We start from the raw sequence: 26,894 nt of genomic DNA on the forward strand, positions 1-26,894 counted from the left end.
CAACTAATCTCAAAAATATACAAGCAACTCCTGCAGCTCAACTCCAGAAAAATAAACGACCCAATCAAAAAATGGGCCAAAGACCTAAACAGACATTTCTCCGAAGAAGACATACAGATGGCTAACAAACACATGAAAAGATGTTCAACATCACTCATTATCAGAGAAATGCAAATCAAAACCACAATGAGGTACCATCTCACGCAGGTCAGAATGGTTGCTACCCAAAAGTCTACAAGCAATAAATGCTGGAGAGGGTGTGGAGAAAAGGGAACCCTCTTACACTGTTGGTGGGAATACAAACTAGTACAGCCACTATGGAGAACAGTGTGGAGATTCCTTTAAAAATTGGAAATAGAACTGCCATTCAAACCAGCAATCCCACTGCTGGGCATACACACTGAGGAAACCAGAATTGAAAGAGACACGTGTACCCCAATGTTCATCACAGCACTGTTTATAATAGCCAGGACATGGAAGCAACCTAGATGTCCATCAGCAGACAAATGGATAAGAAAGCTGTGGTACATATACACAATGGAGGATTGCTAAGTCACTTCAGTCGTGTCCGACTCTGTGCAACCCCATAGACGGCAGCCCACCAGGCTCCCCCATCCCTGGGATTCTCCAGGCAAGAATACTGGAGTGGGTTGCCGTTTCCTTCTCCAATGCATGAAAGTGAAAAGTGAAAGTGAAATCGCTCAGTCGTGTCCGACTCTTAGAGATCCCATGGACTGCAGCCCACCTGGCTCCTCCATCCATGGGATTTTCCAGGCAAGAGTACTGGAGTGGGGTGCCATTGCCTTCTCCCAATGGTGGATTACTCAGCCATTAAAAAGAACACATTTGAATCAGTTCTAATGAGGTGGATGAAACTGGAGCCTATTATACAGAGTGAAGTAAGCCAGAAAGAAAAACACCAATACAGTATGCTAATGCATATCTATGGAATTTAGAAAGATGGTAACAATAACCCTGTATGCGAGACAGCAAAAGAGACACAGATGTATAGAACAGTCTTTTGGACTCTGTGGGAGAGGGTGAGGGTGGGATGATTTGGGAGAATGGCATTGAAACATGTATAATATCATATGTGAAACGAATCACCAGTCCAGGTTCGATGCATGATACAGGATGCTTGGGGCTGGTGCACTGGGATGACCCAGAGGGATGGGATGGGGAGGGAGGTGGGGGGGGTGTGGGGTTCAGGATGGGAAACACATGTACACCTGTGGTGGATTCATGTTGATGTATGGCAAAACCAATACAATATTGTAAAGTAATTAGACTCCAATTAAAATAAATATATATTAAAAAACAAAAAAAAAATACAAATAAATGTTCTCATTTCTAAAAGTTTCTCATCACCAAAACATTATGAAAGTTTAAGAATGCATCATACAATCTTTAGAGACTGACAGTTTCACTCAATTACTCTATGCAATAGTCTATAAATTCTCCAAGTTGCTGTAAGTGTGCATACTCTGGGTTTGGGTTTTTGCCTGTTTTTATTGCTGAGGAGTATCCCATGGTAAGTATGGGCCACTGTTTGTTTAGCCTGCTGACCTATGAAAGACATATGAGCTGTGTTCAGTTTTTGGTTATTAGAGACAAAGCAGCTATAAACATTGATATACATAGTTTTGTAAGAACATAAATTTTCATTTCTCTAGTATAAAGGGCCATGAGTTCAACCGTTGGGAAATAAAGTAATAGATGTTTTAGTTTTATCAGAAACTGCCAAACTGTTTTCCAGAGTGTTTGTACCATTTTACACTTTCATCCTCTCTAGTATAGGTGTTGTCACTAATTTTTTTCATTTTAGCCTTTCTGATAGGCATATCTTCGTGTGTCTTTAATCTGCATTTTCTTGATAGGTAAAAAATGTATTTTTGTGTGTTTATATACTATAATGTATATAATTTTTGATGAAACTTCATGTCTTTTGTTGTTGTTGTTCAGTCGCTCAGTTGTGTCACACTCTTTGTGACCCCATGGACTGCAGCACGCCAAGCTTCCCTGTCCTTCAGCAGCTCCAGAGCTTGTTCAAACTCATGTCCATCAAGTCAGTGATGCCATCCAACCATCTTGTCCTCTCTCATCCCCCTCTCTTCCTTCCTTCAGTCTTTCCCAGCAGTCTTTTCTAATGAGTTGGCTCTTCACATCAGGTGGCCAAAATATTGGAGCTTCAGCATCAGTCCTTCCAGTGAATATTCAGGATTGATCTCCTTTAGGATTGACTGGCTTAATATCCTTGCAGTCCAAGGGACTCTGAAGAGTCTTCACCAACACCACAGTTCAAAAGTATCAATTCTTCAGTGCTCAGCCTTCTTTATGGTCCAAGTCTCACGTCCATATATGACTCCTAGAAAAACTATAGCTTAAACTATACGGATCTTGTCACCAAGATAATGTCTCTGCTTTTTAATACTCTCTAGAGGTTTGTCATGGCTTTTCTTCCAAGGAACAAGTGTCTTTTAATTTCATGGCTGCAATCACCATCTGCAGTGATTTTGGAATCCAAAAAAATAGTCTGTCACTGTTTCCACTGTTTCCCCATCTATTTGTCATGAAGTAATGGGACCAGATACCACGATCTTCGTTTTTTGAATGTTGAGTTTTAAGCCAGCTTTTTCACTCTCCTCTTCCACCTTCATCAAGAGGCTCTTTAGTTTCTCTTTGCTTTCTGCCATAGGGTGTTAATAGTCATAACTGTATGTAATTCCTTCCCATGCGCTGGACCTAGCCCTAATGACCTCACTCTCAGATCAGATGAGATCAGATCAGTCGCTCAGTCTTGTCCGACTCTTTGCGACCCCATGAATTGCAGCACACCAGGCCTTCCTGTCCATCACCAACTCCCGGAGTTCACCCAGACTCACGTAATCTTGTAAAAGTGATGGGGTATCACTTCGGAAATTATGTTAGGAAAGGATACCACCTCCATCTTGGTAGCACTCTACCAACCCCTTTCTTGGTCATTCTGATGAAGCCAAGAGCCACACCATAAGCTTTCCTGAAGAGGGACTCACACAACAAGGAGCTGGGGGCTTATCCTGGTCATCAGCTTATGAAAAATTAAACCCTGCCCACAACGATTTGAGGGAGCTTGGAAGCAGATCCACCCCAGGTTGACCCTAAATATCACTGCAGCCCCAGCTGACACTGTAACTGAAGCCCTTTGAGAGAGTCAGAGATAGACCACACCTGATTCTGAAGCCACAGAAATGATGAGACCATAAAAGCTGTTTTATTAAATTAAATAAAGTCACAAAATTTTGGTACAGTTTGTCATGTAGCAATACAGAAAGACAGCCCATGACGATTAAATCCCTTCCTCAAATTGTCAATTATCATGGCCATCCATAACAATTCAGTGTAACCTCACACAAAAGTGTAAGTACTTAAGAAATGTTAAATTTTACCAATTAAAGTCAGTATCAATGGAAAACTTAAACGATATAAAAGAGGGAAAATAAAACAGTAAATATTAATCCAAATGCCAATCATAGGTTAAGAGAAAACACATTTTATGATGTTTCTTCAGACAGTGCTAAAATGTAAAGGGTTCATGGCAGTACAGATATATTGTATTTAAGGAAATAAATGTAACAAATATTATGTTTTTGCCTATTATACTTCAATTGAAACTTAGTGCAACTTTAGAACTTATAGACAGCTTCAGTTTGTTAATCACTTTTCTAAAGTTTTGGTGTTAGTTTGACAGCAGAGAAAAGTTTCTTTACAGATTACATTGAAATAGCTAAAAGACTGCAGTCGGCACAAAAAAATATTGAATTGTTCAAAAAATCAACTTTTAGTCTCTGTTGATATTTGGGAAGTCATAAGCCACAAGGGAGAAATATTTGGGGTTTTCAGGTTAGTATATTTTGGCCCTTTGAAGAGGTAATTGTAACAGGAAATATAAACTGACATTCAACAATGCCTTTAACAAGTTAAAATTAGAAAATGAGGGCAGAATACAATTCATTTTCCTAAAATATTTCTCAAGAGCACATGACTGTCTACAATTACAGAAGACTTGAAGTTGCTAGTACATTTAATTCAGTGCATATAATTTTCTTCTCTAGTGATAAGTAAAAATGGACATGCTCATTTTTACATTTTAATATGCTGATAAGTTAAATTATTAAAGGTATCTCTTCCAATTGACAGCAAGATATTGTTTTGCTTTTGGAGAAAGAAAAACTGTCTACTAGTTGTTTAGAATTTTTCTTTCTTTTTTTTTTTTTTTTAACCACACAACGCAGCATATAGGGTCTTAGTTCCCTGACCAGGGATCCAACCTGTGCCCCCTGCACAGAGTTTTAACCACTGGACCACCAGGGAAGTCTCATCCATTTTTTGAGTGTGAAGTACAACCATATGAGAAAATCTTTCTATCCAATAGCACTTTTTGAAGTCCAGTAGTGCTTATTTTGAATACATAAGGCAGCATTAAAATCATGAAGTTTTGCAATTTCGTTCATCAAATTTGATTTGGGGATAATTGGTTTTCTAATTACTAACCACTTGAAATATTTTATAATTATCTTTAAATAAGAATAATTTTTTCAAATCAAATGATAGATAAACTAAATTATTTGCATCTTAAATTGAAATTTGGAGACAGAGAAAAAGAGAAAAATGTGAAATTGTCAAGAATTTTCCTAAGCTTTGCACATATATTAGCCTTTTTAGTCTGACTATTCTGCATTATTCAAATGATGACTCAGTCACACTTCAATATTTTTATTTTTCTGGATCAACATTTTCCAGTAAAATCTACTATACTTTAGGAATGTAATTAAAAATCCGTTTTTAAAAATTCCCTATTTCAAACTAAAATGCCAATTTGACATGTTAAATATTTATCCATTTGCATCTGTAAAATCTGTTTTAAACAATAAAAATATCCATTGTTGGAAAACCTCACAGCAGTTTTTGTGATATTGGAATGAGCTCCACAGAAAATGACTATCCATGCTGGGTAATGAGTTATTCTCATTTATAGCATTCTAAATGTATGAATTAGATGCCAGTTCAAATTAATTGATCTGACTGTTGGCTTTCTCAGGAAGCTTCCATAGTCATGACTTTTATCATGTCCCCTCCTATGATCTCTGAACATTGATACTCATCCTTCATAAATGTATAACAGAGTTGTGGTCCATGTTTTAAAATGATTTGCTCACTCTCTATCTCCCCCACTTCCCTGGTGGCTCAGATAATAAAGAATCTGCCTGCAATTCAGGAGACCCAAGTTCAGTCTCTGGGTCAGAAAGATCCCCTGGAGAAGGGAATGGCAACCCACTCCAGTATTCTTGCCTGGAGAGTCCTTGGACAGAGGAGCTTGGCAGGCTATAGTCCATGGGGTCTCAAAGAGTTGGACACGACTAAGTACTCCACTTCTTCATTATCTCTTCCACTGACTAAGCTGTGAGTTCACTATGGGTAAGGACCATATTTGCTTATCATTCCATTCCCAGGGGCTAGCACAAAGCCTGAGTTAGGATGGATTTTAAGTAAATATGTATTGTATGAATGAATGAATGAGAGATATTTAATAGAAAAGAGTCTCTAAAATCCAGCAAAGCTTATTTATAATTAATTTATAAAGACAATATATTCATACCAGGAAATGACACTAATTTTTCACAAACTTTCCCAGATAAAAGAAACGAAGTGAACACACCCCAATAACTTTATGAGGTCAAAACAACCTTGATATGAAGACCTGAAAAGAACTTCATGACAGATAGCTCCCACAAAAAAACATACACAAAAACATTAGGAAGAAAAATCTGGTGGTTAACAGGATTTATATAAAGCAAAGGAGTTGATTATATTCCAGAAATATAAAAGTCACTTAGCATTTGATTACCAATCATTGCAATTCATGTAATAAGTCATATTAACAAAATAAACAAGAACAATCTCAAAAGGTAAATAAAATGCATTTGAAAAAAATTGAACATAAGTTGATATTTTTTTAAAACTTTAGCAAATCAAAAATAGAAGGGAAATTATGTGAGATGATAATTATCTGCCAAAAACCCAAAGCAATAGTCTTTAGTGGTGAATTATTGAAAGCATTCCCTGGCAAATCATAAATGAAAAAGGGGTACCTGCAAAAACTACTACTGCTCAGTATTACACAAGAGGAGAGGTCTTAACAAGTGGAAAGAAACAGAAGTAGAGAGTCAGAAATGAAACTGTCATTTTCCTACAATATAATTGTATTAGTAGAAATTTTCAAAGCAGTCCACAAACTATAGAAATAATAAGTGAAGTTAATAAAGTTGCTAGATATAAATTCAACGTATGTATTTCTCAGTTCTATATATGGAATATCCAATGTTAAAAACCAATATTATTTTACAATAGCATCAACTACATCAAAATAGGGATATAACAGAAGATATGTAAGTATATGTTCTATAAACTGCAATATGTTATTGCGAGAGACTAAGGGCTAACTAAATAAACAGAGGAATATATAATGTTTATGAATTAGGAAGCTCAAAATTATAAAAATAGCACAATTCATACAAATTAACCTGTAGATTCAATGTAATTCCAATCAAAACCCTTAGAAGGTTTATTTTGTGGAAATTGAAAGGTTGATTCTAACACTCATTTGGAAATAACAAGAATTAAAAATAGCCAAGAAAAAGTTAAAGGAGAATAAACTTAGAGGAATTAAATGGCTGGATGTTATAACAATATAAACCTTTAGTAATTATGACAGTGAGGTTGTTGGGCAGAGGGCACACAGATGAATGGAAGAGAGAGGGTCCAAATACAGACCCAGGCCAGTGAGGTCCCTGATTTATGGCAGTTCTATTTGGAAATTTATTTCCTGTTCTTCAAAAAAAGTGCCAGTTCAAACATCTATCCACATGGAACTAATTCCTACATCACACCAAATAAAGATCAATTTCAAATAAAGCATTGACCTATAAATGTAAGAGAAAACAATAAAGCTCTGAAAGTTAACTTGGAAAAATCATTGCCTTTAAGTAAGCACAGATTTCCAACTAGCACAGTCAACGATGACCATAAGGTAAATAATTAAAAATAAAGCTTTATTAAAACTAAGAATTTCTGGTCAAGAAAAGATACTGTCAACAGAATGAAAAATGCAAACAATAGATTGAGAGAAGGTGTTACCCATAGGTATTCTCACTAGGGATTCACATCTAGAATGTATAATGAATTACTATAAATCTTCAAGAAAAAGTTAATGTGATTTCTTGAGACACGCTAGCTGGGAAAGATTGAGGGCAAGAGGAGAAGAGGGTGACAGAGGATGACATGGTTGGATGGCATCCTTGACTCAATAGACATGAGTTTGAACAAACTCCAGGAGATAGTGAAGGACAGGGAAGCCTGGCATACTGCAGTTCATGGGGTCACAAAGAATCAGACACAACTTAGCGACTGAACAGCACTGGGAAATTTAAAAATATATACTTCATAAAAGATGATATTCACATAGACAATAAACACATGGAATGGTCTGACATCATTAGTTATCAAGGAAATGAAAATTAAAACCACACTATAAAACCACTACCCATAAGAATAATTTTACATTATTCCTAACTGTTCAAGCTTCCCTGGTGGCTCAGATGGTAAAGAATCTGCCTGCAAGGCAGGAGACCTAGGTTCAATCCCTGGGTCAGGAAGATCCCCTGGAGATGGGAATGGTAACCCACTCCAGTATTCTTGCTTGGAGAATTCCATGGACAGAGGAGTCTGGTGGGCTACAGTCCATAGGGTTGCAAAGACTGAAGCAACTTGCACGCATGCACAACAGCTCAAAAGTGATCTTGTTTATAGTCTGTAACCTAAAAATGGATACATAAATTTTGCTATAGTCATGTGATAGAATGCTATATAAGAGTAAAAATGGATTCATGGGTGCCAGAGAAAGAAGCATCTCACAAAATGGTAAGTGAAAGAAGCTGGTACAAAATGATCTATTCTGCATGATCCCATTTATAATAAGTTCAAAAAGAAGTAAAGTTGCTCTCATGACAGGGGTCAGAATAGTGTTTACCTTTGGGGAGAGTGGGAATGACAGGCAGCAGGCATGAGGGAAGGTTAGAGATGCGTACAAGTTCCTATTGTTTATTTGAGCTGGATGGTGGCTAGATAGGTATGTCCTTTGTAAAAAATCATTGAGTGGCTTATGGTTACAGTTTGTTCATTTAACATGAAGTCATCAAGGCCAAACGCCATCATTTAGAGAATCAGAAAGAATCCAGTGGCCAGGTGCTGTCTTTACTACATCTACCCAGAGTTCTAGGTGTCAAGAAGCAGCTTTTAGGTGAGGCAGCAGAAGAAACATAGCGAAGAGAGTATTATCATCACAACACAGTAACGTGAGCTCTAACAGGAGCTAGTTGCTGGCTGAGAAAGAAGCACTATTGTGTGAGTAAGAATTTGTCAGTCACACAAGGGGAAGAACATGACAACGTGGACCAGTCCATATGGTTCACAGCCCTTGCAAATTGCAGATCCATCAGTTCTGCTTGTAGTCCATGGAAAGCCAACACCTTGCTTGAATTCAGAGTTTCTCAACTAGTTGTGGTGAACTAGAGTGGTTTCGGAGAAGGCAATGGCACCCCACTCCAGTACTCTTGCCTGGAAAATCCCATGGACGCAGGAGCTTGGTAGGCTGTAGTCCATGGGGTCGCTAAGAGTTGGACATGACTGAGCGACATCACTTTCACTTTTCACTTTCATGCATTGGAGGAGGAAATGGCAACCCACTCCAGTGTTCTTGCCTGGAGAATCCCAGGGATGGGGGAACCTGATGGGCTGCCGTCTATGGGGTCGCAGAGTCGGACACGACTGAAGCGACTTAGCAGCAGCAGCAGCAGAGTGGTTTAGTGTGGAGATTTAAAATGGGCACAATATACAGAAATGCCCTGGAAAGTCACTGTGTTTAATTCCAATCAAGTGGTTGATGAAGTTTGTACCTATAGAATACAATTAAGACGTTCGCCTGTTTTTTTCCCCCTCAATCATGTCTCTTTAATACAAGGGGACATACCGTAATGCACTAGTCGACTCATAGTTTAGTTAACTAACTGCTCAGATTAAGTTCTTCAGATGTTTCCTTGCCTTAAGAAACTGCTGCTGCTGCTGCTAAGTCGCTTCAGTCGTGTCCGACTCTGTGAGACCCCATAGACGGCAGCCCACCAGGCTCCTCCGTCCCAAACTAAGTCTCATTAAAACAATCATGCTCAGATGATCAGAATTTCATTATCAATGGAAACAAAGACACAAGTGAGAGCAAACAAATGGTTTGTAAAGTCCTTAACAAATCTCATGGCAGAGTAGTCATTCAGCCTTTTTCCCCCCCCATACACACACACACATATACACAGTCACACACAACGCCCACACACACCCTTATGATCATTTGCTTGAAAACATTCCTCAGTTATCTTTCTTGCGTTTTTTATTTATTCATTTTTTTAAATTTTATTTTTTAACTTTACAATATTGCATTGGTTTTGCCGTATATCGAAATGAATCCGCCACAGGTATACATGTGTTCCCCATCCTGAATCCTCCTCCCTCCTCCCTCTTGCATTTTTTAAACTATTCAGTTTAAATAGATCACCAGTGAAATTACCTAGGCCTGCTTTAAACTGGTGTGCATTAACAGCACAAAGATAACTGGACTTGAGGGAAAAAGAAGTAAAAGCAAACTCAAGCACTTCCTCCATCTTCTTGGAACACACTTCCTTTCTCAAACATTTGGGAAACATAAAAACAGAATCCAGATAATTATTTTGCTATTCAAATGCTAAAATCAAAATGGAAAATGTGAAAAAGAAAGTAACTGATATTTTGGAAGAAGACTAAATTCAGATGTCAATTTCCGTTTGTTCATCATGTTTACAATGGCCAGATCTACTTTTAAATTTCTAATAATCTGTAACAGCATAAAAAAATCTAATCTCAGAGTCCCTGGTCTCCTGGATCTCTGTTGAATAAAATCTAGAGAACTAACTCATATTCTTTTCTACTTTGAGATTATCTGTACTATTACAAGCCAAAAGAATTCTCAAATATAATAAGCGTTTCATAAAAGTAATAATAAAAGGAAATAGAAAATAGAAAAACACATGTAACATTTTATAGTAACAGATTGTCCCTACTAGTAAAATAAATTCAAGATAACAATTTCAAAAACACTGCTTTTTTTTCTAAACAGCAAAGGAGTAAGTGTTCTGATTACCTTGGGAACTGTGCTGGCTTGAATACAATGCACAGCTTTTTTTTTTTTTCCTGCCACGATGGGAAACAACAGAGGAGTCAAGCACATCTTATTAATCATAACAGAAGAAGTTAACATGAATACAAAAATATTTTATTTCTAATTTTGCTATACAATAAAGTCAAATCCACCTCTTTTCCCTATTTCCTGACACTTTTAGCCATTATTCCTGATTTTAAAATAACTATTGGCTCTCAAAGAAAATTTCTGCAATTTCTTTTGTTACTATAAAAAGTGAGAAGGGAACAGGCAGAAAGGTAGTGGAAAAGGACTTGATTTAACTTCTGACTGGGTGTTAACATTTTGGAGAACTTAATTAACTTTTCTCAGATTCAGTTTTGGCAATAAACCTGAAGAATACCTTATCAGTTTTCTGTGAGAATGCAACACTATCATATATGTAAAGATCTAGGCATGATGTAGACATTCAATAAATAGTAGCTATTATTTTATGATTCTTTTTACTACATAAAATTTCCTTTCTGTATGTCATGAATGTGTGACTAAAATGAAGTGCATTATATAGAACCAATGTTCACACATTTCTAATCGCTTAGTACCAAAACTTCAGTTGAAGCTAGAGGATATTATCCTGAAAATCAGTTTTTTGAACAATCTATTTTCTATGCCTCCTTTGGGCAATAAAATGTCTGGTAAAATGAAATCAGGGGAAATGAGATTATTAAAATTGAGAAAGCAAAGCACTTCAAGATGAAACAAAGAAGAAGATATAGGAATGTAAACAATCCTACTTCTGAGTTATCAGAAGCTATGGGAACAATGAAATGATAAATTGAAGTAAGCAACTCAAACTGATTTTTCCCTGGTTCCTGCACAGATAAGATTCATGTTTCTTAGAGAATGTATAAACAGAGGCAAGACTACCCTAATCCTGTCATCAACAATCAGCTTACACTTGTACTCTATAAGGCATGCAGTCTAGATAAAGACATGTCTTGTGCCTTTAAAAAACGTGGGTGAAGAAGTTGACAATAAACATAGAGATCCCTTGTGTGTGTGTGCGTCTGTGTGTGTGTAATGGTGGTGAAGCCTGGCTAATACAATGAGAGAACAATAGATCTACACTATATTTCATTGCCAGACTGCTCTTCCTTTATCGGTGCCCCCACACATTGGTTCATTACTTTATTCTGGATTTATGATACCACAGAATAATTTTAATACATCTGTTTCTACCACCATCTATGAGCTTGAATCTTATTTATTCTTGTCCTTATAGTGACTAGAACATAGAACATATTCATCTGATTATTCCAGAGGGGACTGCTGCTGCTGCTGCTGCTAAGTCGCTACAGTCGTGTCCGACTCTGTGCGACCCCAGAGACGGCAGCCCACCAGGCTCCCCTGTCCCTGGGATTCTCCAGGCAAGAACACTGGAGTGGGTTGCCATTGCCTTCTCCAATGCGTGAAAGGGAAAAGTGAAAGTGAAGTCGCTCAGTCGTGTCCGACTCGTAGCTACCCCATGGACTGCACCCCACCAGGCTCCTGCGTCCATGGGATTTTCCAGGCAAGAGTACTGGAGTGGGGTGCCATTGCCTTCTCCGGACTAATGCTACTCTTTTCATTCTATTAGAAACGAGCTTACAACTGCCAAAATGCATATGCATGCGATTATGTTTATGTATGTCCATTGTGCCACAACAAATATATTTCACTAATCTGGAATCCTCAGGCTTGTTGGAAATGAAAAGTGTATTTCTTGTGTGTATATGTGTGTGTATTTATGTGGAAATGGAAAGTGTGAATTTTGCTGTTTCAGGGAGGTTAGAGAAAACTTTATATTTCTTATTCTGTAGAAGATTAACTCTGGCTTTCCTCCATTTTTTCCTATTAGTTAACGTCACCAATAGCCCTTAAGTTGTACAAACCAAAAATTTAGACTTCTTTACTAATTGTTCATCATCCCCTGTACTCAATCAATTACCACATCCTGTTCATTTTACTTTCTGAGAAGTTTTACCTCTATATTCACTTTTCTCCATCTCAGCCCCCTTGGTCCAAGTACAGTCATCTCACTCTTAGGTTACTGAAATAGATCTGTGACTGTTTCCCTTTCACCACTGTTCACCACTCAGTAACCAGAGAGATACTTTTATATTTCCCATTTGATTATTTCACCTTTGCTAAAAATCTTTCAATTGCTTTCCCGCTATTTTTTATTGAAGTATAATTGATTTAGAGTGTTGTGTAAGTGCTTTCCCATTACAGTAAGCCCCGTTACATATGAATGAGTTCTGTTCTGAGAGTGCATTTGTTTGAAAGTCCAATTTGTTTATAAGCCCAAAACAGTTAGCCTAGGTACCCAACTAACACAATAGGCTATGTAGTACTATACTATAATATATTTACAATGCTTGTTGCACAAATAATACAAAACAAACGCAAAAAAAAAAAAAAAAAGAAAACACATTTATTCTTACAGTACAGTACCTTGAAAAGTACCATAATACAAAACAATAGCTGGCATCCAGGGTCTGGCATCGAGTGAACAACCTACTCTTTTTCCTACTGACTGGAGGAAAAAGAGTAGGTTGGAGATGACGGAGCTGAAGGAACGTCAGCAACAGGAGACAGAGGGCAAGCTGCAATCTCACTCACACCGGAAGTGATTGGACATACGAACACAAGGATCTTGAAAGTTTTTAATTTGAAGGTTCATATGTAGGGGACTTGCTGTATTCTTAGGATTAAGGGCAAAGTCCTTTGTACAGCTACACCTGTCTTATCTGCTGGTCTCCTTTCTATTCCTCTCCTTTTCAGAATTTCCAGGTTTCCTTTGCTGGATTTCACTTCTCATTCTAGCCAAGCTTTTAGTCTTGGATTATTAAAATAAATTCCTCTGGTGTCAATGCTCAATTCCTATATGATAATTCTTCAGAAGGAATATTTCTTATATGAGAAATGCAGTTCTAGTTTGAACTAAAATATGCATGTTTCATAATTTCAAAATATAAAATTATGCAGATTATGCATAATTTTTGCTTTATTTTTTGCTTTAATGCATTTCCCCAAATATTCTGTAGCAAACAAAAGCAGAAAAAGCCTGATGAATCATTAATATTAATGTTCTTCCTTTTTGTATTTTGTGCTAAGTGCTAAGTTACTTCTGTCGTGTCCGACTCTTTGTCACTTCATGGACTGTAGCCCACCAGGCTCCCCTGTCCACGGGATTTCCCAGGCAAGAATACTGGAGTAGGTTGCCATTTCCTCCTCCAGGAGATCTTCCCAACCCAGGGATGGAACCCCTGTCTCTTTTGTCTCCTGCATTGACAGGCAGGCTCTTTACCACTGTCACCACCTGGGACAAATTTATTCAAAACATTAATCTACTCAGTTAACACTCATCATCTGAAAGACATAACAGGTTCTACATATATGTAATGCTAACATGTAGAAAGACTATTCAAATTATTTATTATATTCTTTAAAAACTCTTCTATTATTTTAACTTCACCACCACATGAAAGTTATTTTCTAATGTTTTATAACATCTATAGTCCAGTGATCAGATATAGTCATCATTTCTAAATGAATATAAAGCTCAGTGAAAAAAAGAAAATTTTTTCTGAAATAAATGCTTTGGTTAACATTTAAATTTTTGTCACAACACACATTTTAAAATATAATACTTTTCATAAAGTAGAACAAAGACTATTTGACATGTTAATGTAATGTGGATTTTGAATCTATTTTAAATGAAATTATATTTTCCCATTAAAATACTGAACCTTCCTAATAGAAATATGGAAAGCTTCTTTTCCTTTCTATAAACCCCAACCATGACTTAAGCTTTTTCAATCTTCTTTATTTTCTACACTAGAGTGTTTAAGAATAAGAGATTAAGCACTCATCATGTGATGATGAAAATCTAATACTATAAGCATATTTTTGCCTATACCTCATGAGAGTTTTACTTTCATTTGAAGTCAGTAGGAGACTCTTATATTTAATTCCATTGTGGAAACCTTAAAAGGTACCTACATTTGGTGACTGAATCATTTATCTATTTACATGAATATGCTCAGTCTAATATTTGTCTCTTCCAGATCCACACATTCATTATCTGATTCAGCTTCTCTCTCTACCTGTGAGAGTCAGATGGCCGTCCTTCATGCTCCATGAAACCCACGATCTTCACCTGTCATCTCTCCCAAAAGCCTTGTACCTTTCAATCACTTAATCACCTTGGCTCTTCCTTTCAAAACTCCCCCTTTCTCAAAGTCTGCATCATATCAACACAGAAAGAAATCTGTTCTCCTGCACCTTTCCATGGGGCTCCATACAGTTTTTATACACTTAGTCTTCTTAATGAAGAAAATTCTTCAAAACAATCTCTCTAAAAATTGCTAAATTTATACCTACCCAGAGAGTAACCTGAACTCAGTAAGCACCCCAAAATATTGCAGAATTAAAACACTCTTGGGAGAGATTGAAGGCAGGAGGAGAAGAGGCGACAGAGGATGAGATGGTTAGACGTCTTCACAGACTCAGTGGACATGAGTCTGAGCAAACTCCAGGAGATACTGAAGGACAGATGGGCTGTGGTCCAGGGGGTCGCAATAAGTTGGACAGGATTTAGCAACTGAATAACAACAAAACACACTAACACTAGAGATTTTATTTTCTAGGTTGTTAAAGCAGATTGGGAGTAAATTCTGCCTCAATTTTCTTTCTAATGACATTGTAGATCTGAAAAAAAAAAAAAAAACTTTGGGAAATTTTGTCGTCCCATTTTCATTGTCATCAGATAGAAGCCACATGTGTGATGCATAACCACCTCTGAGCAGGGCTTCACCACCTGCTGAGTGTGTTGATGCAAATGCCTGTTCATTATAAAAGTTCTTCACTGAAGTTTACAAATAATTTTCTTGGTTAAATAAATAGGTAGGTATATAATAAATAAATAGGTAGGAATTAGATTCCTCTGAAAGACGCTGCTCACTACTTCTTTCTGAAGTTTTGGTCCTATTAGGGTTTTGTTTGTTTTTTGTATTTTTTCAGCGTGACACACCCTGTTCCAAAATGAACACTCTCCCAACAGCTCTAAATGTGACCAGAAAATTATTACACAATCTAAAATACACATAATTAAAAACAAACGTGGTAAATAGATAGTGTTAAAAGATAAACTGAGGCATATTAAAAGTATTAGGACTTTATTTGAGCAAAATTTAATTCAGTCAGGTAGTATAAAACCAGAAGATTTCACGGATGGAGGCTGAGGAGAGTCTTTTATAAAGAAAAAGTGGAAGCAAAATAAAGATTGATTAGCTGTAGTTTACCCCAAGTTGCCTGTTTGTGATTAGTTGTCCTTGTTTCAATTCAGTGACCTTGAGGTATTAATAGGCTTACATTTTGTTTTGCGTCCACAGGCCACCACGGCATTTGAACCCCTTCATCTACAGACCTCCTTGTTTAATTAATTTAATGATAGTAATTTTAAGATTTCTCAAGTACCATGTTTATCTCCAGTTGTTTTTACTTTTATTTTCATTCATTTAAAGGTTTTAAAATTATTTCTGCAACTTATATGAAGCAAGGGCAAAATGAGACACACAAACCAGGAAATGAATGTGAAACAATACATTTTGAGGATCGTTTTACTAAAAACATACACATGCTTATGCAATAATGTCTGCTTATTTATGCATGCTGCTAAAGTAGAACAACATAATTTTTCAGCTTTTGAGCCTTGAATATTCAGGCATTCACTCACCTAAGTGAACTGTTAGTTGCTCAGTCATATTCGACTCTTTGTGACCCCGTGGACTAAATAGCTTGCCAGGTTCCTCTGTCCTTGGAATTCTCCAGGCAAGAATACTGGAGTGGGTGGCCATTTCTTTCTCCAGGGGATCTTCCCAATCCAGGGATCAAACACAGGTCTCTTGCACTGCAGGCAGATTCTTTACCTACTGAGCCACAAGGGAAGCCCATCCATTTACCTAATATTTACTGAATTTTCTCCAGGTTCCAGGCATACTGTTCCAAGGGTTGAAGATGTATCAGTAAATAAATAGATTTAAATATCCATCCTCATGGAGCTTACATTCTGATTACACGTGAAATATCCTCATGGAAATTCAAGTCAAATTCAAGTATATTAAATTTTTGTCTCCAAAGATTTACTTGTAGCAAATGATCTAGATGCTTCCACTTTTTTAAATATAACAAAAAGTAGGTCTTGAACCAAACAAAACTAATCACTTTAAACATGTTGAAAGAACTGGAAATAATAGAATTCCATAAACTATAACACAGACTAACCCAGTTCTTGGAGTTTAATCACATATTCCTGATTAATCTTCCAAATATAAATATTTACACGTGTTCGGTTCTTCTTTCTTGATGGAAAATGAAGAAACTTTGGGCTGAGAATGAACTGAACTTTCAAAAGTTCTCAAAATATTTTAAACAGGAAACCAGCTGCCTCCACCCACCCATGGCAATATGTTCAAAGTGCAGAACTGCAGGAGTTCAGTGAAGGCTCTGACGGCTCCAAATTATAAGTCAGAGGTAGTCCTTGAATTGTATGCCCGTGCAAATAAGATTACAGAAGACGCTGAGAAAATAAAATTATTAGTGAATATGGACCTCTCTACTTTCACAATTGTGTTGTTTTCTTAAAACACATGATTAATTTGGTTTGAAATCACAAGGCTCTGAATAGGAGTATTATAAACTGCAGAGAGTATATTATACCTCTTATGACATGAATGGAAAAAATATAAAAGGAACATGCAAAATTGATTTTGTATATAATTAAAACTATGCATTTATAGTACTATATTTATTTATGGTATTAAGGATGTTAAACCAATTGTTTTTTTCTTGCTAAGGAGTATTTTAACTCTAAGAAAAACTGAATTGAAATAATGTGTGATTTAGTCAGTAAGTCATGTCCTACTCTTGTGACCTCATGGATCACAGCCTGCAAGGCTCCTCTGTCCATGGGATTCTCCAGGCGACTGGAGTGGGTTGCCATTTCCTTCTCTATGGGATCTTCCTGACCCAGGCATCAAACCAAGGTCTCCTGCATTGCAGCCAGACTCTTTACTGACTGAGCTACAAGGGAAGCCCCTGAAATAATATAGAAAAAGCAAAGGAGAGCAATGAAATTGCTCAAAACTGAACATTCTTATGTAACAAACTGAGATGTATTAATATAGGCATAGATTTCATCACAAATTATTAGAACAGCAGCTAATAAGATGTTGACGTTTATAAAAAATGTTGACTTCTTATCTTAGTCACTGTCACTAGCTTTATAGCCTATAGATCTATGGATCTACTAAGATAAAAATAATATCAATCCTACATTTTGTTCTAATTCTTTAAATTTTAATTAGTATAAAACAAGTAATCAGTTTTCAGATATATCATTGGGGATAAAAAACCTTAGCCTCAAAAAACAGATATGGTGGTTGTATAATACTTAAGCTACTCTTATAATAATATATCCAAAATCTTGATTTCACTGAGGACATTTCATTTGTAAGGTTCCGTAATTTTCGAGGGGCTTACGCAGTGGATCAGTGGTAAAGAAACCACCTGCAAAGTAAGAGAAGCAAGAGATGTGAGTTCGATCTCTGGGTCAGGAAGATCTTCTGGAGGAGGAAATGGCAACCCACTCCAACATCCCATGGACAGAGGACCCTGGTGGGCTACAGTCCATGGGGTCCCAAAAAGTGGTAAATGAGTGAGGATGCACACATGTAATCTTAAGAAAGAAAAGACATGAACTATTTAAAGATATAAAAATGTTAGATTTTTATTTGAAGATTAGTTATTCTATGAGATTGTGTAACTTCTTCCCTGGCTATGCTTTCTCCATTTTAGCCAAAATGTATTAGTGATTTGTTTAGACATAGAGTCTCTCAACTTCTCCAATTATCTTCCTAAGGGTCGATGATTCTGTTTGGCTTTTTTTTTTTTTTTTTGGTCCTTTGGCGTAAAAACAGATAACACTAAAGAAAAAAACAATTTAACCATAAAACAGTTCTTAGCACAACTGCTAATTGATCCAGAATCAGTTTTCATGTGTTTATTTTATTGTATGCTTAGTTTTCTTATTTCCTTAGTAAAGGCAAAGAAGGACTTAGATTAAAAATGTCAAAATAACAGGAAGTTAATAACCAGTGTTTATATTTCTCAAAAGATCTGGCATTCCAGCCCCTAAAATAGAAAATGTAAGACATATGCAAGGAAAACTGCAAAAAGCTGAAACTAGATTAAACTCAAACATTTTTTTTTAAACTTGCTTTGCTTATATTTACCTTTCAATCATAAAAAATTTTTTTCTTCAACTCTTTTCCAGGTAATCGTGATGATGCCACAATTTAAACTTCCTCAAAAACTCTATTTTTACTTTTTTTTTTTCTCTCTGTGCTCTCCAAGATTTTTATCTTTTGCTTAATTCATAAAAAGAAGGGGAAAAAAACTAAGAAATGTGTGGATTCCTAGAAACTGTGTTTCATCATTTTTTATCATTTCCTGCTCTTCATACCTATTAGGTTTTCTTAAAAAACATACTGGCACCAGTTATTTCCACAGGTCACCATATGTCACATACTTCTCAGTATCACAAAAATATAGCTATGGAACATCATCAGAATGGTATAGTGAAACCCAGAGAATACAGGGTTCAGAATCAGAAAACCTAAGGTAAACCTGTTCCTTGAGAAGGTCACCCAAAGACACATCTTCACTTATTTACAACACAGACATAAATATAATGCCTAAATATGACTTATGGTTGCTATGGGAACACTTTGTTTATACTTTGGGGCCCGCACTCTCCAACATGGCAGTCATTGGCCAGACGGACCTGATGAACCCTTGAAATGAGGGAAATGAGGGTCATCTGAACAGAGGTGTACTGTGTGTGTAAATTAGGCACGGCATAGCAAACAAAAATGTAAAATATCTCATTCAAAATTTTATATTGATTATATTTTAGAATAATATTTTAACATATGAGTTACAGAATTTTCCACATTTAGCAAATTGGAACTTTCCTGGTGGCTCTGTCCATGATACAGGAGACACAGGTTTGATCCCTGAGTCTGGAGGATCCCCTGGAAAAAGGAATGGCTACCCACTCCAGTGTTCATGTCTGTAGAATTCCATAGACAGAACAGCCTGGTAATCTGAAGTCCATGGGGTCTCAAAGAGTTGGACAAGACTGAACAACTAACAAATTCACTTTCATTAAGTAAACTATACTATTAAGTTACTTCCATATTTATTTTCTGACTTTTTAGTGTAACTTTAAATTGTATATGTTGCTTGAATATATTCCAATTAGACAGTTCTACTCTAAAATATCTAAAAAAAACTAAGGGGTTTCTTTTTCATAGAGAATTGTACAGGAGTAGAAAATTACATTTCAATTTTTTTAATAAAAAAATATGTTCTGTGCCTTTTGGCAATATTTTTCTATCTTACAGAGGTTTTCAACCTATACTTCAAGTTTTCATAATTAATAACAATGGTATTTACAAATATATGCTTAGAAACTGCATTTTATCAATAGTGGAAATCCAGATGAAAGAACTAATGCCTGTTGTTGTTCAGTTGTTCGGTCATGTTCGACTCTTTGTAACCTGATGGACTACAAGACGTCAAGCTTCCCTGTCCATCACCAACTACCAGAGCTGGCTCAAACTCATGTCCATCAACATGAGTTGGTGATAACATCAGTGATGCCATCCAACCATCTCATCCTCTGTCGTCCCCTTCTCCTGCCTTCCATCTTTCCCAGCATCACGGTCTTTTCCAATGAGTCAGTTCTTCGCATCAGGTGGTCAAATTTGGAACTTCAGCTTCAACAATATGCAAGCCTATATCTCTACAAAAACAATGACTTCCACATTGCTAAATCTAATTCATGTTTAATTCCAGGCTTGAAATTCCTGTCTTACTTGACCAATTAGTAGCATTTGTATAAACTGGCCATTCCAACTTTCCAGATCACTCATTTACTTGGCTTCTAGAAAACCCGTTTCTCATGGTTTTCTACCTTACTGATGGTATGTGCTCAGTCATGCCTAACTCTTTGTGGCCCCACAGACTATAGCCCACAAAGCTCCTCTGACCATGGCATTTTTCAGGCAAGAATACTGGAGTGGGTTGTCATTTCCTCCTCCAGGGGAGCTTCCCAACTCAGGGATCGAACCCAATCTCCTGCATTGGCAGGTAGATTCATTACCATTGAGCCACCTGGGAAGCCTCACCTTTCTGATTGCTGCTTCTTATTCCACTTTAGCAAGTCTGTCCCATCGCACACTCCTGAGGTGTAAGTGCTCCAGTGTTGAGTCTTCATACTCTTTCCTCTTCCCCAGTGGCAATCAGTGTAATTGAATGCATCCAGTCCTTTGCCTTCAAATCTACCTACTTCCTGATGTGTACCACAATTATTTCTCCATCCTGAGATCTTCTTTCAGCTCTTGATTCATGTATCCAGCTGACAACATCAGCATTTCAATATTTAATTGGCATCTCAAATTTCACATATCCAAAAAACAAATTCTTAACCACCACCCTCTAAACTACTCTTCCTCCTGGCCTCCCTCTATCAGCAAACATTTTATTATTCCAGCTTCTTGGATCAAGCCAAGAGATCATCTCCGATTCCTCTTTTTTTCACACTGCACATGTAAGAGAGTGGTCCTGCTTATAGTTCCATGAATACTGGAGTGTTTCCCATCAAGCTGTGCTAATAGGTCAAATTTATTGTAGTCCCACATCCAAGCTTCCCTTGTGGCTCAGACGGTAAAGTCTGCCTGCAATGCAGGAGACCTGGGTTCAATCCCTGTGTTGGGAAGATACCGTGGAGAAGGAAATGGCAACCCACTCCAGTATTCTTGCCTGGAAAATCTCATGAAGAGAGGAGCCTGGCGGGCTACAGTCCATGGCGTCACAAAGAGTCGGACACGACTGAGCAACTTCACTTTCACTTTGATCCAAGCTTCAGAAGCCGGTAAGTAGATTCATACAGGGTCAACATCCTTAGATCCATTTATTAAGTCATAGTTGCCACAATCAGTGTTTTCAGTCCACACAATCATAAGTTTTATAACTTAATCTTTGTCATTGTAAAAAAAACAGAGAAGCCTGGGCCGCATCTGAGAATGAGATGAGAGCAGCTCTATGCTGTCTGGTTTTGGCCTGACTCAGTTCTGCTGTTAGTTTAACCTCCAGGAGATCCTGAACTAAGGATGAAATGAAGGGTGGTCCAGTGGATAAGAGTCTGCCTTGCAATGCAGGAGACACTTCGGCCCCTGGCCAGGGAAGATCCCACGGAGCAACTGAACCCATGTACCACATCTACTGAGCCCACGCTTTACAGCCTGTGCTCTGCAACAAGATGCCACTGCAAATGAGAAGCCCACTGCAACCAGAGAGTGGCCCCTGCCTGCCGCAACTAGAGAAAGTCCACACACAGCAATGAAGACCCAGTGCAGCCAAAAATAAATAAATATTTTTTTAAGATTATTTTAAAAAGATGGAATGAAGCACACCTGAACCCTTACACAACAGCTGCAATTACTCAAGCTTCTACCTAGGAACAGCTTACAAATAGAATCTTCCAGAACTATGTTAAACTCCAGGGGTTGTCTGGTGCTTCCTCTGCCACCCCTAGTCTTTACTACAAAGGGTTACTATCCCCCTAGCACTTACAATATGTGAGTTATGTTTTTACCTCTTTCAGATGATGAGCAAACAGAAGAAAGGAATCTATGAATCTACACTGAATAATAAAGCCATTAGAACTTTGGCAGCCATCAGAAATTCAACTTTTGACATAATGCCTTCATAATCCTAAATTCACTAAGGGAGGAAATGAAAGACTCTGTGAAAAACCCTCAGAACTATTTCCATAAAAACTAAAGTTGTTTCAGGCTCCTCTTCACTGAAATATTGTCACTTTACCCCCTGTTACATTTCTAAATGGTTCCTGCATCTTAGAAACATATGTTCATGAGTCAGTGGCTGACAGACTCACTTCTGTTTTTTTTGAAACTTTAATTCTACAAATTAAAAGCAAGCATTAGGATAAAATACTATTTGTAAGTTCTGCAATGAGCATATTTTTCCTTCCCAATACTAAGGATATCTCTGTCTTCACATACAAAAAAAATGCTTCTATCAGAACTTTAATTTCAAATATCTGTATATCTTTGTTACACCTAACAGCAATTCTTGGCAAATGTCATTGATTATAAATCACACAGGTAATAACACATACAGAAAGAAGAATAATCCTCTGCAAAGCTATGATTTCAGTCAAATGGCCTTGAGCCCAACCCATCTTCTCTTTGATGGTCTGATTTTCTCCAATAAAATACCTATTTCTTTTTTTTAGTTACCAAATTCTCAATTCACACTTGATCACAGATGAGCATCTATAATCGGTAAGGCCACAGAGGATGGGGCTATACAAAATCCCCTCTCTGGGAAAGAATCTTGGAAGTCAGCCTAGATCTAGTTACTTAATTTAATTGAATAATTATAATATCATAAAGCCAGTGACCAAAGCATTTGAAATGACAAATAATTTCAACAATGAAAAGTTTAAAAGGATGAATCTTTACATTTCAACTGTCTTTATCTCTTTGGATGCTTGGCAAAAGATATTACTTCAATAAATCCTACTTAAGTGATAGCAAGCTTCTAAAATAGTACATTTCTAAAATGATATCATAGAAATTATACATATATATCCAAAACTCATTATTATAACATAAGGAACTTTTATAATTTTATTTCACTAAAAATACTTAAAAATAGAGAAGAAGAAAATGAATGCTATTGAAGAGACTAGTTCCGTGCTCTTTAGAGGAAAAGCAAAATAATACGGTTAAGGTTTGGCTATTTGAAGGGGAAAGTGTTGTTCATAGGTTCTATTATTTTTACTACCTGTACACTCTTCTCAACATAATCTATTAGCAGCATAAATTTTATATATGCTCTTCATCCACTGAAATAAAACTTACAGGATAATTTTCTTTGGTAATAATTGTATCTCCATAATTTTAAGAAGATGGGGTCACTAGGCATTCATTCATAGCCCACATTTTAAAAAAAGGAATGGCAGTGTGTTCCCAATGTCATTTCATTTCCAGTCACTTCATTTATTTCATTTGTGAATAAGTAATATTAGATGAAAATCAGAGATGAAATTTCCTTTGAGAAATCAAAATATATCTTCTTTGAGTATGAATACAACATTCAAGAAAATAACAGAGACAAACAAAAGAGCTGAATACGAGAACAGCCAACTTAAATGTGAAGACTGCTTATTTTCTTCGTTCTATTCCAAAGGCAAGAGCGGGCCACCTGAGGGGAATGTGATTGGCTTGGTCTACAGTTGCTGGAATTGATCTGCCTGTGGTCTTACCACCCACTCCCGGGGCTCGCTTACCCCGAAGCCCACTCCCAACCATCTCGCTAACTCCTGCCAGATTTACATTCCTAAAATACCAGTGCAGCAGAGTGGAAGAGCTCTGGAGCCAGAAAGACATTGTTTGGAATCCTGTTTCTCTTATCATATCTGTGGCTTTAAAGAAATCATCTAACATTTTTGAACATCAGATTCCTTTATGTATAACATGAAGATACTGTGTAAAATGAAGTTCATTTGATTGCATAGCTGTCAAAATTGTAGATACGTATGTAATTACCTTGCACACAGAAACCCCCTTACATGTTGAAAATATTTCAACGATGAAGAAGAAGCTTATGGTTAAGAAGAATAAGATGATGAAGAAGGAAGAAGAGGATGAGTAGAAGAAATTTGCATCTTCAGAAATTTGTAATTGCCATCTCTGTATATTACATAAGGACAAAATTAATGTGTGAGTTGTAAGATGCTCCATAGCTCTGTCCTTCTTTCTAATGAGCACAGTGTCTACTACTCACAAGGTATATTTTTTTTTTGCTCCAGTGAGATGGGAGCAGATGGGCTACTGGGATGATGGGCTACTCATCCCTAGCCTACCTGGCTCTATATTAATTTTTGTCTTAAAACACTTTGCTTCAACCACTTCTACATTATAGAAGAGTCTTATGGGTTGTTAGCTACTATTCAAGTTCCACTGATTTTTTTTCTTTTTTAGATTATGAAAGTATGATAGCAGATTTACAGGAGACTTGGAAAATACAGAACAAAGTTACATGTAGTTCCACTATATATTACAATCATTTAAGTAGATAAGATGTTTAATTGGAGTTTCAGTATCAAATGCTCAAAAATTAATAGAAAGAAAAATAGAAAAGTAGAAGGATACAGTAGACCTGAAAAGTACTCTGAACCAATTCAATGTAATGAAGGTTTATACAATTTTCACACAACAGTAGGATACAAATTCTATTCAAGTTCCCATAGACTATAAACTAGGAGACACTGGAACATATCCAGGGAGATAAAACAAGGTGCAAAAATTTCATGGTTTAAAGGTATTAAAATCCTACATAGTCTGTTCTCTTATCACTGTGGAAATTCCACTGATTTTTTAAACTTCAACTCAGGCATCCAGACTTTTCTTTCAAGGTGTCTGTAAAATCATAAATTTCAAGGCTACACCCATAGTGAGGCACCACAAGCTATGTCCCTGTGTCAAAGAAATACTGAATCCAATGAAAACACATGAAAGCTTCAAAAGAGCTCCCACTGAATGATGTTATCTCACAAGGAAGCTACTTTTTAAAGTTTTGGGGGAAATGCAATTCATATAAAACATTTTTCCAAATACTCAAATACACATCGATATTAAATCAATATTGCAAAATTACACAAAACTTATACAACTGTTGTATCACTAGGTTTTCAAAACTCCTTTCTAATCTAATGCTTCTGTAAAACTATGGAGAAAAGTCAGAATTAGAAACTAATTTATATGTGAGGATATTTGACAATAAAATGATTAACCACAAAATATTTAATCAAAAGTTGTAACAATACTCTATCCCACAAAAATATTAGCAAACGTGTACTCAGATGATTGTAGAAAATAGGAAAGCTAGTGCTCCTGTAAGCAAGAATATCAAGAAATATCACCGTGCATTTCAAAGCTATGTTACACATTTATAATTATATTGTTTAAAAGAATATCTCCTTTTTATTTCTATTTAACAGCTTTGCTCACTCAACCTTCATTTCATAATTTATCTTTGCAGGAAACATAAGCAAATACTTCTCAGAGGCTATGATTTCTTCAGTTCTGTAATGAATTTCTCTAAATATCCATTTCCTTTTATTTTATATAGGATTGTATTATTTTATGTCTCTTCTCCACACTACCCAGGTAACTTACATAGAGAAATCAATATTAATGCTAAGTTTAAAATGCTAAGTTTATACTTTTCTGCTAACAGTGACAGGAATTCAGGACACAGACCAGCAAAATGAAAATAACTCTAAATGCACGAGGCATACGTAGGAGGATTTTCATAGAAATTCTACTTTATTTTTACTCTAAGAATATAAACTACTTCAAACACATTGGCTAACTCATTCATTTGGAACTACAAGACAAGGTCTTATTGTCAACATATCTTACTGTCTAAATTTAGAGTTGAAAAATCTTACCTGAGTTTTGTTAGTATACAGTTTTTTTTTTTTTTTACAAAACTGGAAATGTATGACAAGCTGCCAGGAGAAATAATACCAATGTGGGAAACAGAAGAGGGAGGGAAGAAATCACGTCCACTTTAAGAAGAAACATCCATTCCCTCTGTTTTCCAGACCTATGATAGTTGTTTTGGATCTTATAAGCAACTGTCTTTTTCTTTGCTCTGAAAACAACACAGGTTCTGCCCCAGCAGGAAAATATAAAAATTAAATAAAAAGCCACAAGGTTATTAAGCATCTTACCCTCTGGGCTGGCTGGGCTGCTCCGGCGGCTCAGTGTTACAGACACATGTGTAAACAGGAGAATTCCCTGCATCCTTTTCTCATCTGTATAGCTCTGGGGTCCAGGCCAACAGGATTATTTCCAGCATTAAGGCCACTCCACACTAACTCGAAGAAGATTCCCATTGGTTGTGAAGTTTTATCAAAACCAATACCACAACACCCTCCGTGGATCACAAGTGAGCGATCCGAAAGGAAATCGTTTGACTGTTCCCTAACTCAGCACCGTAATCCAATGCTTCTACACAACCTATTTGAAATTTTACTGTGCATAATAAAGGGAGAAACACTCACCCCTTCATCACCCACCAGTGTGTTTAATGTTTAATAGCAATTTGCATAACTTGCAGCAGTAACAGAAAAATTGGCAAACAAAAAGAATCTATCTGCAAAAGATTTAAAGAAAGATTATAATGCAGATGACAGGAACAATAGGAAGCATCATTGGTTCAGTCTGATCTTTATTAGACTGTGTCCCCAAAGAAAAAAGAATATGTAATAAACCACTTGGGTATAGAAATCAAGATACAGAAACCGTATGTCAGAACCTTTGATTTCAGTCGTGTAGGCAAGAACTGTGAGCTGCAGACTCCTGGGCCCCCAGAAAGAGCTCTCTGGCCCTTGGCCTGGGGGAAAAAAAACAAATGGAGTGACCTTCCA

General features: G+C 36.7%; 1 protein-coding gene across 2 annotated transcripts in view; it reads right to left on the minus strand.

The window, feature by feature from the left end:
- CCDC102B (coiled-coil domain containing 102B) overlaps positions 1 to 26,452 on the minus strand; it is a 280,832-nt gene extending 254,380 nt beyond the window's left edge. For both annotated transcript variants that reach the window (XM_010862314.1, XM_010862315.1), the window contains exon 1: positions 26,196 to 26,452. The gene's annotated coding sequence lies outside the window, so the exon portion shown is untranslated. The remainder of the gene's footprint in view (positions 1 to 26,195) is intronic.
- Between the last annotated feature and the right edge of the window lie 442 nt (positions 26,453 to 26,894).

This window comes from Bison bison, unplaced genomic scaffold, assembly GCF_000754665.1.
Source record: "Bison bison bison isolate TAMUID 2011002044 unplaced genomic scaffold, Bison_UMD1.0 scf7180017864481, whole genome shotgun sequence".
Classification (NCBI taxonomy): Eukaryota; Metazoa; Chordata; class Mammalia; order Artiodactyla; family Bovidae; genus Bison; species Bison bison.